At 38.4% G+C, this 14,585-nt stretch overlaps 1 long non-coding RNA gene across 1 annotated transcript; it reads right to left on the bottom strand.

Moving 5' to 3' along the window:
• Positions 1-950: 950 nt before the first annotated feature.
• Positions 951-7,475, bottom strand: LOC114137560 (uncharacterized). Its single transcript, XR_003594014.1, has 2 exons — positions 7,268-7,475; positions 951-1,490 (listed from the first exon to the last, which is right to left on the bottom strand). It is a non-coding gene; the product is annotated as an uncharacterized LOC114137560 (long non-coding RNA).
• Between the last annotated feature and the right edge of the window lie 7,110 nt (positions 7,476-14,585).

The following is a 14,585-nucleotide window of genomic DNA, read 5'->3' as shown; positions in this document are numbered from 1 at the left end:
GTGGTGGCATTATCATGCTGTGGGGTTGCTTTTCTTCAGCAGTGACAGGAACGATGGATGGAGTCAAATAATCCTGGAAGAAAAGGCTGCCGAAGACTGAAGACTGGGGTCAAAGTTCACCTTCAAGCAAACAATAAGATCCTAAACATGCGTTAGATCACCAGCATGTTAATGTGTTTTAACGGACCAGTCAAAACCCGAGCCGAAAATTCAACCGCTCTCCATCCAGTCTGATGGAGCTCGATTTTTTTAAAAAGAAAATATATATTGTCTATAAATATTCCAAACTGATAGAGCTGTAGCTGTAGCAGAGTAGAATACTTCATACTTTCTGTTGATTTATCACATAAAATCCAAATAAAATACACAGACGTTTGTAGCTCCAACGTGTCAAAATGTAGAAAATCTCAAGGGATATCAATAATGTTATTAATATGAGAAGGCTGCTTGGTTGCAGTTTGAACACTGCAAAAACACAAAATCTTACCAAGTTATTTTGGTCTAGTTTCTAGTGCAAATATCTTATTACACTTGTAATAAGACAAAACTAACTTACACGTAACTTTTCACCAAGTTATAGGATCTTGTTTAAAGTAAATAATTCCTTTATATTCATTAAAAAGTTCTAGTTATAAGTGAAATAATCTGCCAGAGGAGCAAGACGTTTTAAATTATAATTAATAATTTAACTTATTATAAATTAGTCTTTTTGGCTGAGTTTCTAGTACAAATATGTTAGTTCACTGGAATTAAGACAAAACTAACATACTAGTAACTTTTCAACAAGATATAGAAGTAATATTCAATAATTGTTCAATATTGATGCTGATTATTTAAATTATAAAAATACCTTTTTTCTATAAGTGAAATAAAGCTGTTGCTTTTTATCAAAATTCAATCTTTTTTAAACTTAAAACAAGCTCCTATATCTTGTTGAAAAGTTACATGTAAGTTAGTTTTGTCTTAGTTCAAGTGTACGAAGACACATATGTTGCGTTTTTTCAGTGTAGTTGGTACAAGGAAAAAAAATAAAATAAAAAAATGCATGTGAAATCACATGAGTGCAAACTCAGAGATGGTTGAGCATGGCTGGTGTTGTTTTCTAACACTTATTTCTGCAGGTCCTTCTGCTGCGGTGGCGACTCTCATTCCTCTGCAGCCACTTGAAGGAGAGCCGGCTCAGCAGACCCTTCAGTCCAGCCTCACCAGCTCAGAGAAAAGACAAACAGCAGGAGAGGAAGGGAGCGGGACCTCCACCCCGGAGCAGAACAGCCGCACCGCAGCCATTATGAGCAGATCTAATGGAATCCAATGGGGAGGATGTGGCTGGCCAGCTCAGATGCTGTTTATGTAACCGTGAAGAGACGCCTCACAGAAAACACAGGAGTCAGGATGAAGCTATCTCCTCTTCTGTCTTCATGCCCAGTTGAAAGGAAGTGAACAAGATTGATACAAATATGACTGTTGAATGCTGCTTGGGTGTAAAATATCTGTGAATAAAGGGAGAAAAAGCTGAGCTGCAAGATTTAAAAAGTAAGAAAAAGTGAAATGGCTCTTTTCGCTGTGTTAGCCTGCCCCCTAGTGGCGGCCCGTCCACCTCCTTTTCCTCTCTGCATGAAGTTCTCCTCCAGGTATCAGTGCTGCTAGAATCTTTTTGCCTTGAGTGAACCAAGCAGATGTGGAGGTGATGATGACTCTACAAGTCCTCTTGTCCTCGACTTTGGGAGTTTTCCCACACTTAATGTGCCTAGTCAGCTGAATTTTGGAGAACAACAAGCGCTAGGGGAGCAGGACTGGAGCTCACGTGTGATTGTGTGGACGGTGGAGGAGATGATCAGAGGCTCCGCCAGGCAGACAGATGCTCACAGATTCTTTTTTTTTTCTGGTTTTCTCCACATGGTTTATATTAATGTGTCTTTTCTGAGGGTGCTTTCACGGTAGACTCGGTTCAATTGGGGTCCAAATTTGCAACATTTGTTATATTTTCAACTGCTGCGGTTCACTTTCACACTGAACTGTTCCCCTCCTCGCCTGTGGTGGCGCTACACAACGAACTAGTGAAGGAACTGACATTAAAATGTCTGAAGAAGACATAAGAGCAACTTATTTCTTCACAAAATGTAAACAAAACTGGAGTGGCGTCAGATTTTAGGAGTTGTAGGATTTATCTTTTGTCTTTGGTAAAAGATGAGTCGTTTCTCTCACTAGCAATAGACTAGCACGATTATTTTGGTTGGAATTACCCAGAATGCCCTGCGTTGTAGTCCACTTCTTCCTTTTGGAGAGGTCTCAGGCATCTATAATGCATTCAAACCGCAGCGGAGTTCACTTCAACCGACCTGAGACCTCAGTTTTTAGGCGGATCAGGGTCCGATTACGCGTTCACACCTCCTCAAACAAACCAGACTTTCTAGACATTCGGATTTTAATTGAACCGCAGTTCAATTAAAGTGTTCTAAACAGGGCTGGTATCAGTTTCACACCAGATAATCTGGTAGATTCAGTTCAATTGGGGACCAAACTTGCAACACTTCGTACATTTCCAGCTGCTGCGGTTCGCTTTCACACTGCACTGTCAAACAAACCAAACTAATTGAAAAAGCTGTTCCCCTCCTCGCCTGTGGGGGCGCTGTACCAAAAGCTACTGAAGGAAACAACATGAAAACCTCTGAAGAAAACACTGAGCCTTTTTCACAAAACGTAACCAAACTGGAATAGTGTCAGATTTTAGCACTCCTGGATTTCTCTTTTGTGGTTGGTAAAAAATAAGTCATTTCTCCTGCTAACGCTATTTTCTCACAAATGTTTGGGTTGGATTTACCCAGAATGCCTTGCGCTGTAGTCCACTTCCTGCTTTTGGAGCACATATGTTTTGCATATGTTTCTTTTTTCATTAAATTACCTGGTTGAGTAACTTGTGCAATGCACATATGCAGTCAAACTGCACCAGAGTTCACTTCACTTTACTTTTTTTGGGTTGATCCCAGTTCGATTCCCCAAACAAACTGGATTTTCTAGACAAACACATTAGAGCTCAATTAAAACAGACTAAACAAAATAATTATTAAAATTATTTTAATAATTATTTTGTCTTCTTTTGGTCTGCTATTTTTCATCTATATCCCTTCACCTGGACCACATCCTAACCGAACTGTTGGGCACTTTTCCAAAATGTTTTTATCTTCCCAAACTACAACAGGAAAGGACGCAACGATCGCAATTGTCTGGCCAATGACCTGCTTATTCTGAAGTAAGCCTTTGCAGATGTTTCTTGTCAGAAACATTGCTAAATATAGCAAGACAGTCGCTGACTTGACAACAGTGGCGTGATTATTGTTAATTGCAAATGTGCAGACATGACCTGGAGGGTGAGTCTGTCAGACAAACGTATCACAGGAGAGGAAAGACAGGAGCTGATTTTCAGATCTATGCTGAGGTGGATAAGATCGACGTCACACCCTTGCTTGCAGGGCGTCAATATAATCTAAAGTTCCAAACATTTTGCCACTTCAACATATTTTTAATCAAGTAAAATGTAGCAGTCCAAAAAATTAAGAGTAAAAAAGTATTTGGTAAAATGTCTACTCAAGCACTGAGCAACTGATCAAATTACCAATCATTTGATATTTAAAAATTACATTATCAGACGGACCAAAATATGAAGTGGAAATTTTGGTATTTTAAGGATGAAAATTACAATAATTTATATAAGCAACAAAAACTAATATAAAATATTTCCAAATTAGTTTCTTTCAATAAAAATCTTATGAAACTTTAGCAGAAACTGCAGGTGTGTCTGTGTCTGGTAAATCTTTGGTTAAAACATGTTTGTATTTCATTCGGTGGGTAGAAAATTCAGAAGTTTTATTTTATAAAAGTTACTCAAGTAAATGTAAGTAGTTACCACCTAACTCTGCCTGCACAAATAAACGAAGACGGGAAAGAGAGAAAATGGTTTTTATTCCAGATCTGATCTCATACCTAACATACGGTTTTTAACGAACTTCCTCCATGCTACCTTCCGTCAAAGCGACATCCCTGCTCTGGTTAAAATATCGTTACATGAGCTGAGAAATCTCTGGCTGCTGCTTCTTTCCTCCATTCCTCTGTCAGCCATCCGTCTCTGGGATCCGAGGGAGTGAGGAGGAGTGCGGTGAGATGTGCACAGAGAGATACAGAGGAGATGGTCTCTTCATACAGCCGCTGGCCACCAGCCAGGGACATTCTGTGCTGGTTTGTTTGTGGGGGGAATAGAGAATACATTTCTCTTCCCCAGGAATCTGACCTTCCTGTCTGCCTCTTTAGCCAGTTGCTGGCCAATCTGACTGCTTTCTTTCCAGCTCAGTTTACTAGAAAACCACGAGAAGCATCGAACTACAGTCCTGAAGTAATGACAGCAAATATTTACGTTTGCTATTTTAAAAAAAGAGAGAATAAAGGAGCACAGAGTGCATAAAAATGGTCATTCGTTGGCAGTGGTGGAGAAAGTACAAATGAACATACAAAAAGGTGATTGATTTGCTTTTGAAAATACTTAAAGTATTGAAAGTAAAAGTACTTGTTGAATGGATTTTCCTAATGCAATGATCCAGTCTTTCTCAACCTGTGGTTCCAGGACCACTGGTGGTCCGTGGCATAGTGTATGTAAGCAACTGTTTATTTGCCGTGACGTTAGCTCAAAGTGCGGCGCTGCAGTTAGCTTAGCAAAGGATTTTGTTTAAAAATAATAATGATTAAGGTCACTAAAATAAAAGCTGAAGATACCAGTGAAGGTTTCTCATGGGGAGTTGCAGAACTTATTTTTTGAACACAGACATGCAGATCTCTGCGGCTGTGCAATAAAACAGTGAAAAGGGGCTGAGCAGCGCTGTGCCCCACGCTGACTAACTGCATTTTAATACCTAAAATAAAATTATTTATGCTGGGAAATCTACTGGCTGAAAGGAAATGTTTGCTTTTGCCAAAGCAATACAAGTCTATTCTTCTTATATTACGCTCATAAATTACAAAAAGCCCTAAAACGTTATTAATGCACACAACACTTGTAGTTTCTACCATTGGAAAGCTAAGAATCCATACTTTCAGAATCTGTAAATAACTCAAAACATCGTGTTTATGGTTTTATTGTGCCAGTCACAAAATGGCTCCACTCTTGACTTTAGGAGGGACAAAAACAATGAGTTACGAGACGAATATTTTAATTTCTGTTTGTATATATTAAGATGTTGTGTTATATTCTGTCAAGCTTTTCGCCTGATGTTTTGATTAATTTTGCACATACCGTGGTGCAAAATGCAAAATGTCCGGTCTTATTCACTCCATAACCTTCAAACATCAGTTTATCAGCTCTGAGTTTCTTCTCTTGGGTGTTTTATTGTGGTGAAAGTTTTCCAGGTTATGATGTTTATTGTTTGGGTTGAACTTTATTTACATAGTGATTAATGATAAACTGCACTATTAATCTCCTTGAACTTTCTGCGGTTTTGAGTGCTAACAAAGCTCGAGTGATTTTTTTAGCACGCTAACAACTTACGTTGTTGTGAATGCATGTAAAGAGAGTAACTGAGATAATTGAGGATGCATCTTAATGCGTGAGCGGTTGTTGGCTTTAACAGCAGTTCTCACTTTGAACTAAACCCTCAGTGCCCAGCTGGAGGCGGAGGCCACTCAGACTTTTCTCTGTTTTTTGTGCCAGCAGATCCTTCCTGGCTTCAGGGTTACAGATGTAATTATGTCATAAATGGACAAAAAGGCTTTTTTCTTTTTTACATTTTTCCCAACAACAGATAGGATGTTGAACCTAGATGTAACTCTGGTGCAATTGTCTACCGGAAAGCTTTGCTGACATGTCTAAGTGAAGTCAAATTTATTATTTATAGCACATTTCAGTGACAAAGCAGTTCAAAGTCACCAATTATAAAACATTTTGTCAAATGCCATTATCAGTCGATCAAACACATTGATCAATTATCCATTTACTGATAATGAAAGGCAATTCCAACCGGTGGGTTTTAAAAGGAACTCAGTGTTTCAGCTGCTTTGTTCCAGATTTGTGGTGCACAGTTGATTTATGCTTTTCCATGATTGGTCCTGGTTCTGGATGTAGAGCAAACCAGACCAGAACCAGAAGACCTGAGAGGTCTGGAAGGTTGCTATGACAACAGCAGATCTTTAATGAATTGTGGTGCTAAGCCGATCAGTGATTTATAAACTAACATCAGTATTTTAAAGTCTATTCTCGGAGCTACAGGCTCTGTAGGGACTTTAAAACGGGCTGATGTGCCCCATCTTCCTGGTTTTAGTCAGAACTCCAGCAGCAGCATTCTGATCAGCTGCAGCTGGAGGATTGATTTTTTTAGGCAGACCTGTTAAAACCCTGTTGCTGTAATCAGTGCAACTAAAGATAAACACATTTAGTTCATTTAAATGTTCTTCAGAAGAGCTTATAACACTAACAGACTACATTCACACTGCAGCCTGAAGTGACCCAAATCAGATTTTTGTCGAGTCAGACTTTTTTAGCGTGGCCGTTCACATTTGTTTTATTTACGCTTTATTTATTTACGCTTTATTTATTACGCTTCAATAAAAGATAATTTTTTTTGTTTTTACTGTTCTTTATTGGGGATGACAATTCTTCTTACTTATGTATATCGTCACATTTTGTTCCCAGTCATTTTTAAAAAGTAACTGTTTGGATATGGAGGAATGTGTCTGTGCAACACATATTCAGTCTCCAGGAAACATGAAATCGCGTATTGCTTATTAAAAACCATCTAAACATCGTTAAAGAGTAAAATGCTTCAATCACATAAATTTTATAGAGATTTTTATTGACGCCGACAGTTTTGGACTTCAGCGATTTTCCGTTCTCAGTAAAGATTTGCAATTTGGTGATTAATTCACTGATCTTTATTGTGGGTAACAAAATTCACAGATACGCCGGATATTGAACAGTTGTATGCAGGCTTAAAAAATTAAAGCCCCTCTTGTGCGTAGGAGGAGAAGGGCCAAACAACCGGCTGCGTCTCTTCCTGCGCAGCTGTCAGGATTACTGGAGTGTTACATTTTCACAAAAACATTTGAGAACGGTTTAACGGCGGGAAAAAAACAACAAAATAAATCTACAACAGCCCCTGGATGTGGAGTGTGATCACTGGGAAGAAGTAAACAGAAACATGCTGAAACATTTGTTGCTTGCATAGTTGCGTCACATGCAGCTTTAATAATGATGACATGCTGATGAATATGCTGGAGGTATATTTACCTGCCGCTCTGTGCGTCTCCTGTCTGTCGCTCGGCCTTCGTCGACCGCAGCGCCGCCCTTGACAAACAGTCTAAACACAACCAGCTGTGGCCTCGCAGCTTCGCTTCTCAAACAGACACCCAAAACTAACTACATCCAGAAATATAGTTTGATATTATACACTGGAACAATCTTTCCAGAGTTATTTCCTCCTCTGTTCTGTCTTCTACTTGCTTTCTGTTCATTCTTCCCCAAAGGTTTTGAGCGTGCGTGTAAATTTTATACAACTGTGCCTTTGGTGAGTTTCTCTCTTCTTTTTTTATGCAAGTACATGTTGCACAAACATCGTTCAGTCCAACTATCAATAATAGCCTCTTTGTTAGAAACATATTAGAAGCAGTAGACCTCTCCATGACCCTTGCTGTGCCATAAACACCACATATTAAACTGAGTAAATTGGCATTATGTAGCACAAATCTGACAGTTAAAAATGTTCTTCCAACAATGCCTCTGGCTGGCGAATATCTGCAGCAGCTTCTCGAAGGTTTTAGTGAGGGTGTGTGCACAGACTCTGATGACAGAGAAAAATGTGCTATAAAGTGTGGAGATATTTACAAAGTATGAGCTGAATGCAAATCAAACAGCATTAAGATCAATTTCAACGCTTTCAGTAATTAAAAGAATAAAGTGGAGCGAGTTCGTTTGCCGTAAACAGCGGAAAGTCGGCCAGTGATGACTGACAGCGTAAGAGTGTCTGAGGTGTGAACTGTGGTTCAGCTGGTTGTGGCAGTGAAGCACATGACAGGGAAAACAAAACTTGTCACAGGTATTAAATATTGTCACTCAGTGCAAGTGCATTTAGTGTAATGTAACCCCGTTCTTCTCAAACCGCAGTAAGAGTACCAGCGGCGGTCGGTCAGCGAGTCCACAAATACACCAGAATAAAAGCATAACATGTGGCAGCAACCTTTTGGGTTTCTACTGCTTCTAAAAACAGTCCAAGTCCAAGTGCATAAAAAAAAAACTCTCAGCCATTTTTTTGCAATAATGTTTCTGTGTCTGGAAAAGGAGATGTTTCAAAAACGACCAGAATGCAAATCAGCAAAGCGTGTTTTTCTAGCAACCCCAGCAGAGTTCCACTCGTTACTTAGCAACCCCAGAAGCGTTCCACTCGTTACTTAGCAACCCCAGCAGAGTTCCACTCGTTACTTAGCAACCCCAGAAGAATATGGCCCATCACCTAGCAACCCCAGAAGAGTTCCAGCATGTTTGGTCAGCTGGTTTTACTGCTGTATGTGCTGTACAATGGCTGTTGAAAAGTCAAGTGTTTTTTTTGTTGACTTACCATGCAGAAACTGCTTGCTACATTCTTGCTGGCTGTGCAGGAGGCTCTACTTCCACTTTTCAAATATGCTCAGTTGTATAATTGTGCATCTGTTTGCAGCCATTTTCACATGCGACTCTAAACGTTGAATTACACAGCAGCGTATTTGGATTTAAACTGATAGTAGGCCATGAGACAGCTCATAGGTAGAACTGACCAGAATAAAATCTCATTATGTAAGAATAATTTTGTGTAAATGTTTTGTGTAGCCCATAGACTTAACGTCATCAAGGAAGCATAATAAATCACCTTGCAACAGTATTGGTTTTTAAGAAAAAACTCCAGCTCGGCTCAGCACTCCATGGTTACTAAAGATGCAAACTAAGAAACATTTAGTCATTACATTCACCCCTAAAGGTAAGTGCTGAGTGACTGTGAGTGAATGTATAGTTAAAGCTGCTGCACACACACCTGTTAAGAATAACAGCCGCCACTCCCCTTGCTTTAAACTTGACCAAAATAACTTTCTTTTCATTTTAAACTGAGCAAAAATAAACCGGAAGTCGTCCAAACTGCACCATCCAGCACAAAAACACTGCAAAAACACAAAAATATTAGCAAGTATTTTTCTCTAGTTTCCAGCGCAGGTGTGCAAGAACACTCAAAATAAGACGAAACTACCTTTTCAGGAAGCTATAGAAGCGTGTTTGTCAATAATTCTTGAACAGAAAGTATTAGTTTCACTGGAAGATTTTTTCACTTGTAACAACATTCTCCCTTGTTATGTTTTTATTAATATTAAGGAGTTGTTGACTTAAAAAAGGCTCATATATCTTGCTGAAAAGTTTTTTTTTAAGTTAGTTTTGTTTTATTTCAAGTTATTTCACAAGAAACTAGACAAAAATAACTAGTAAAATTAGCTAAGATGTTGATGAAAGTTCACCTCGTTCTGATTAAGCAGAGACTAAATGAAAGCTGATTTCCACAACTTTGATCCCAATATGCAGGCACCATTTAAAACAAAAGGGCATCAAATGCAAAACATAACATCTTTTCCCTGAAATCTTATTTCCTTACATTTAAATACACCAGAATACATGGCAACATAGGAATCAAGTTCTTCACGCTTAAGGAAAAGCATGCAAACGGCTCTGAAGATTAAATCAAGACAAAAGACAAAACTGCTTCAAACTAGTTGAAGGAATCAAGATTTAAACTGTCTGTGATATTCTGACAAGTGACGTCAAGGTCAAGTGTGCAAGTGCCAAGGAACAGTTGAAAATGTGTTTTTAACGTTTCCTGGACAGGCTTCAGCTCTTCAAACCTGTTTCCAACAGCCTGAGGAGATCCATCATTTTACAAGCAGACTGTTAATTAAAATGCATGACAGCTTCAAGGGTGGGAACCGGGCCAAGTGGTGGGACATGACTAACAATACACTTTGTGCCTCCAGGTGAAAAGTTGCATGTTGAGGCTTCAAGTTCTGACTTGCAACGTTTACACCTCAATAGTATCAGCAACTGAGCAAAGTCTAAGCAGGTTTTTCTTATGAATGGGGAACACAGAGCTGCTGACAGCGAGAGGCTTAGAGGACATACATTGTTCATTTAAAATGCTGTTAGCTCAAGTTGTTTTTAGGCCTGTAAATCTCAATGGGTCTCTTATTTTCCACTCTGGGAAAATACATAAAAATGTATGGAAAAAAAGAGCAGCAGACAGTTGGAAAAAGCATCTGAAAGTTGCTGAAGGAGGAGTATGTGATGTTTGAAAAAAGACATTTCTCCGGTGAGGAGGATGCTGTTTGGGGAAATGTTGTGACATCAGTAGTTTTGGGAGTTTCGGCCTCTGTTTCATGTGTTGGACCATATTTATTAAGTTTCTTATAGTTAATGTTCTCAGCTTCGTGTTTTGTTTTGGTTAGTTTGGCCCTTCCTGTTCCGTATTCTCTTCACTTCCTGTTTCTCAGTTGGTACTTGTGTACTGTAAAAACGATTTTTTAAAAACCCCACAAATATTACCAAGTATTTTTGGTCTGGTTTCTAGTGCAAATATCTCAGTACATTTGAAATAAGACAAATTATGATGTACGTCTCACATGAATGGCATAAAAGATGGATAAAATGTGATGTTTTATCCAGTTGAAAACAATCGGATATGCATCTGATTTAGTTCCACATATGGAAGTGACAGAAAGCAGATAATTTTTTATGAAAAGATCAGAATTTGGTGTTTCACACTGATGAGAAAAAGTTGGATATCGGTCGCAAAATAAATGGTCTCAATTATCTGCTGTGCATCTCTGTTGTGAAGACAAAACTAAATTAAGGTAGAACTTAAAACGATGTTGCAATTTTTGCTCCAATTCTGACCAGCATTCCTCGAACAGGCACAAGATTATCACACTGTAAAATTCACCTGGTTATAGAGCCACATTTCTCTATTATTTTACTCACAATATGAAGTTAAAATAACAACTTATTGTATTTTAGAATAATTTAAATTCTTGTTTCAAATCACATGAACAAAATTTCTGATCCGATAATGAATTTTATTAACCACCACAATTAATTCAACTCAGAAACATTTAGTGTGAACAGGACATTAAAATAAACATTTGCCTTAATAATACAAGAGTCAGTAACGCACTTCCATCTCAGGATACAAAAACATGCCGCTAAGCATTCTGGGAAATAGTTCCCACTCCTGTTATTAAAATCTTGGAGATTTGACAAAATTAACCGCTGTAAGTTTATTTTTCACAAACTCACATTTAGGTTAAAAATCTAAAACTCACAAAATTGATTTGACATAAAGATTAGAAGATAGTAGATACAACTAACTGTGGCTCAAATGTTTTACAGTGCATCCCTCCTAGGAACTTACTGGATTACGATACTAATATCACTTTTCTACACATAACTTGTGTGCTTTATATTATTTTAGTGAGTTTATTAACACTAGATAGATTGCTGTCAGCGTCATGACGCCACTCTAACTCTGTCCATCTAGAGTAAGCTTTACTAAAACATTGAATTTGGCTTCAGAAAATCATTTCAAGCTCATTTTACTCTGGGAAATTAAAGCACTGACATACCACCAAACTACAGGTGCAGTCGAACGCTCTTTGGCTCAGACACTGAGAAAAGTAAAACCATCGCAGATTAAGCTAATCATCATGGTTGTTGACATCAGCAGAATTTCTTTACCCAGAGAAAAAAAGCATAAAAAGTAAAAAGCATTGTAAAAGAAAGCATTTTCTTTATTGCTCAACTTTACTCTCACAAATAACAGCTGCGGCTGCCTCTGTGGTCTGTTTAGCTCCTGCTCATGCAATCGGCATTAGCCAGACCATAAACTGTTCAGGTTGTTCTTTCCTTCAAATCAAAGGTTTGAATAGGTAAGTAATTCTGGAACAAAAAGTATTTATTGCAGAGATTGTTACTGAAAGTTACCATCCCGCCTAAAAGAAAGAAACAAAAAAGGAAATGCAGTGATTTATCAGTGTTAGCCTTATAAAAAAATATGAATTTTAACCAACCAAGCGCAGTGGAGGTGTATCCATCTTGCTTTAATCTAACCTGTGATTTTACACAACATCATTAAAACATTTTGCTTTACATACAAACTATAACAATCATGCTGATTCGTACTCAACATGTTTAATGTGAAAACGGCTCAGAGATCCATCTTTGACAGCAGCCCCCAGCGTTCTGCAGATGTAATAATCTGCTGCTGACTGGTTGTTTACTTAGCCATTAAAGGCTGCAGCAGGTCTGAAATCAAAACCTGCTCAACTGTTTTGCTTGGACCAAACACGCCTTGCGAGTGTGCACTTGAGCTACGTTAAACATTTGCACCCCTGATGAAGCCCTACAACAATGTGTTGAGCATTACTTTGGAAGATCATCATTCAGACTTAACTCTCATTTGTGAGAATGAGAGGACAGATTAAAATTACTCATGCTGCAGGAAAAAGCGGACCGGATAAAACATGTTTGTAATTGCAAGCAAGTTTTGTGATTCATTGGCCTAGCTAATGGGAAACTATAAAGAGAAAAAGAGGTGAGTTGTTCCCATCATCCTGACGTTTTAGGCACTTAAGGGGAATCTATTGTGCAAAATTCACATTTTGCACACTTTTGTACTTCTGTTTTGGGTTTCAACCGCTTCTGAAAAAAGCCCAAATGTTTTAGAAAATACGCCCAGACGGTTTTTGGCAATAAATTAATGTTGATTGGTGTTTGGAAAAGGAGATGTTTCAAAAACAAATCACAAATCAGCAGGCACTGCCCAGCACTTTACCTAGCAACCCAAGTGCAACTCCGCCTGTTACCTAGCAACGCAAGCTGAGCTCCTGCACATTTGGTCAGCTGGTCGCTGTACAATGGCTACTGGAAAAGACAAGTGTTTTGTTGTTGACTTACCATCCAGAAACAAGTTGCTGCATTCTTGTTGATTGTGCTGGAAGCTCTACTTCTGCTTTACAAAGATGTACGGTTATATAATTGTGCATCTGTTTGCAGCCATTTTGACGTGAAGTGTAAACGTTGAGTGGGGGGATTTGGATTTAAAGTGACAGGAAGCCCTACAGCAGAACTGAGTGGACTAAAATTCAACTATCTAAGAATGATTTTAGGCTAAAAATGTAATGGACATGTTTTGTATAGGCCGTAGATCTATCCTAACCTGCAATGCATCATTCGAAACTATTTTTCTTGAAGGTTCCTGTGTAGCTTGGAAAAGTCTCAAATTGTATTTAAGAAACCTTCAGGTATGGATAAGCATGAAAAAGGAGAGTTTAAAAAATATTTTTATTTCCAGACTGTATTACCCTGCCATTGTATCAAAGCTTAACTGTGTCACCTGTCAGGTGATTCATGAACTCAACTGCTTTTCATTTCATGGTTTCCTTTTTTTCCCTTCTTCTGTTTTGCTTTGACGTTACAAAATACATTTTTGACAGGTTGTTGGGAGAAGGTATATATTTCCTCCTGACATACTTTCAATGGGCCTCTTTAAATTTAGTCCTAGTTTGATGGAATCAAAGTGAAGTGTGATCTAATTTCAAGAGGAGGAACCGTGAAAGGAAAGTAAAAAATAGGCACAGAAAAGGGAAAAGAGCAATTCATGACTCAAGGCACAACATGTTTCCTGAGAATCAACACTAATCTGATTAATTATGACTCACCTGAAGGTAAATAGAAAGCGATTATGACAAAAGATTCATCCTCCAGATGTATTTTGTGATTTGCATGCAGAGGATATTATTAAGGTGGAACAGAAAATTGGCTGAGATGTCTACTTGTACTTTCTACAGAACAGCTGTTGGCCCCATTGCTTTACGGTAGAATGCAGTAACGCAGTGTTCACTAATGTTCAATGTGTTGACAAAAGTGCAATGAGTCGTACTCATTCCAACATTTGGAGTTGCGCTCAAACACAATCTCTTTTACAGACTAGTCAATGAGAAATCCAGTGAAATACATTAAATAAAAGTTTAAAAATATTGACTTCTGCACGCCACTGAGTGAAATAATAAGTTGTTCTTCTAAGACCACAGCAGAGGTTCGGCTCCCTCACCTGAATCAAACAAATGGTTAATGACTCGGCTTTGTAAAACTCGCTAATGTGCCCAGGAGGTAATTCAGCCTTTTTATTTCAGGTGTGTTGGAGCAGAGACGCATCCAGACGTTTCAGAAAATTGCTGCTTGAGAACTGGAGATGCAGACCTCAGTGTGATGCTACTAAGTTCACAAAGCACAGAAAAGCAGGTCTTCATGATCAATTCAGATTTTCTTTTGGCTGAAATACAATTAAATTTTTTGCGTGGTCATTTATGGTACTAATAAACGCGACCACAATCAGACTTCTGGGTGAAACGTTTACGACTCCAAACTGTCCAGCATTTTCAGAAGAACTCTTTACGGAAGTAACAATGGATCAATGGATCGTCTACGGATCAATTTTAAAGTTTATTCAGCAATGAGAGCCTACAGTAAGGTTATGAGACAAAGG

Source organism: Xiphophorus couchianus, chromosome 22 (assembly GCF_001444195.1).
Source record: "Xiphophorus couchianus chromosome 22, X_couchianus-1.0, whole genome shotgun sequence".
Classification (NCBI taxonomy): Eukaryota; Metazoa; Chordata; class Actinopteri; order Cyprinodontiformes; family Poeciliidae; genus Xiphophorus; species Xiphophorus couchianus.
Note: the sequence above shows the minus strand (reverse complement) of the source record. Positions and strands in the feature narration are given on the sequence as shown.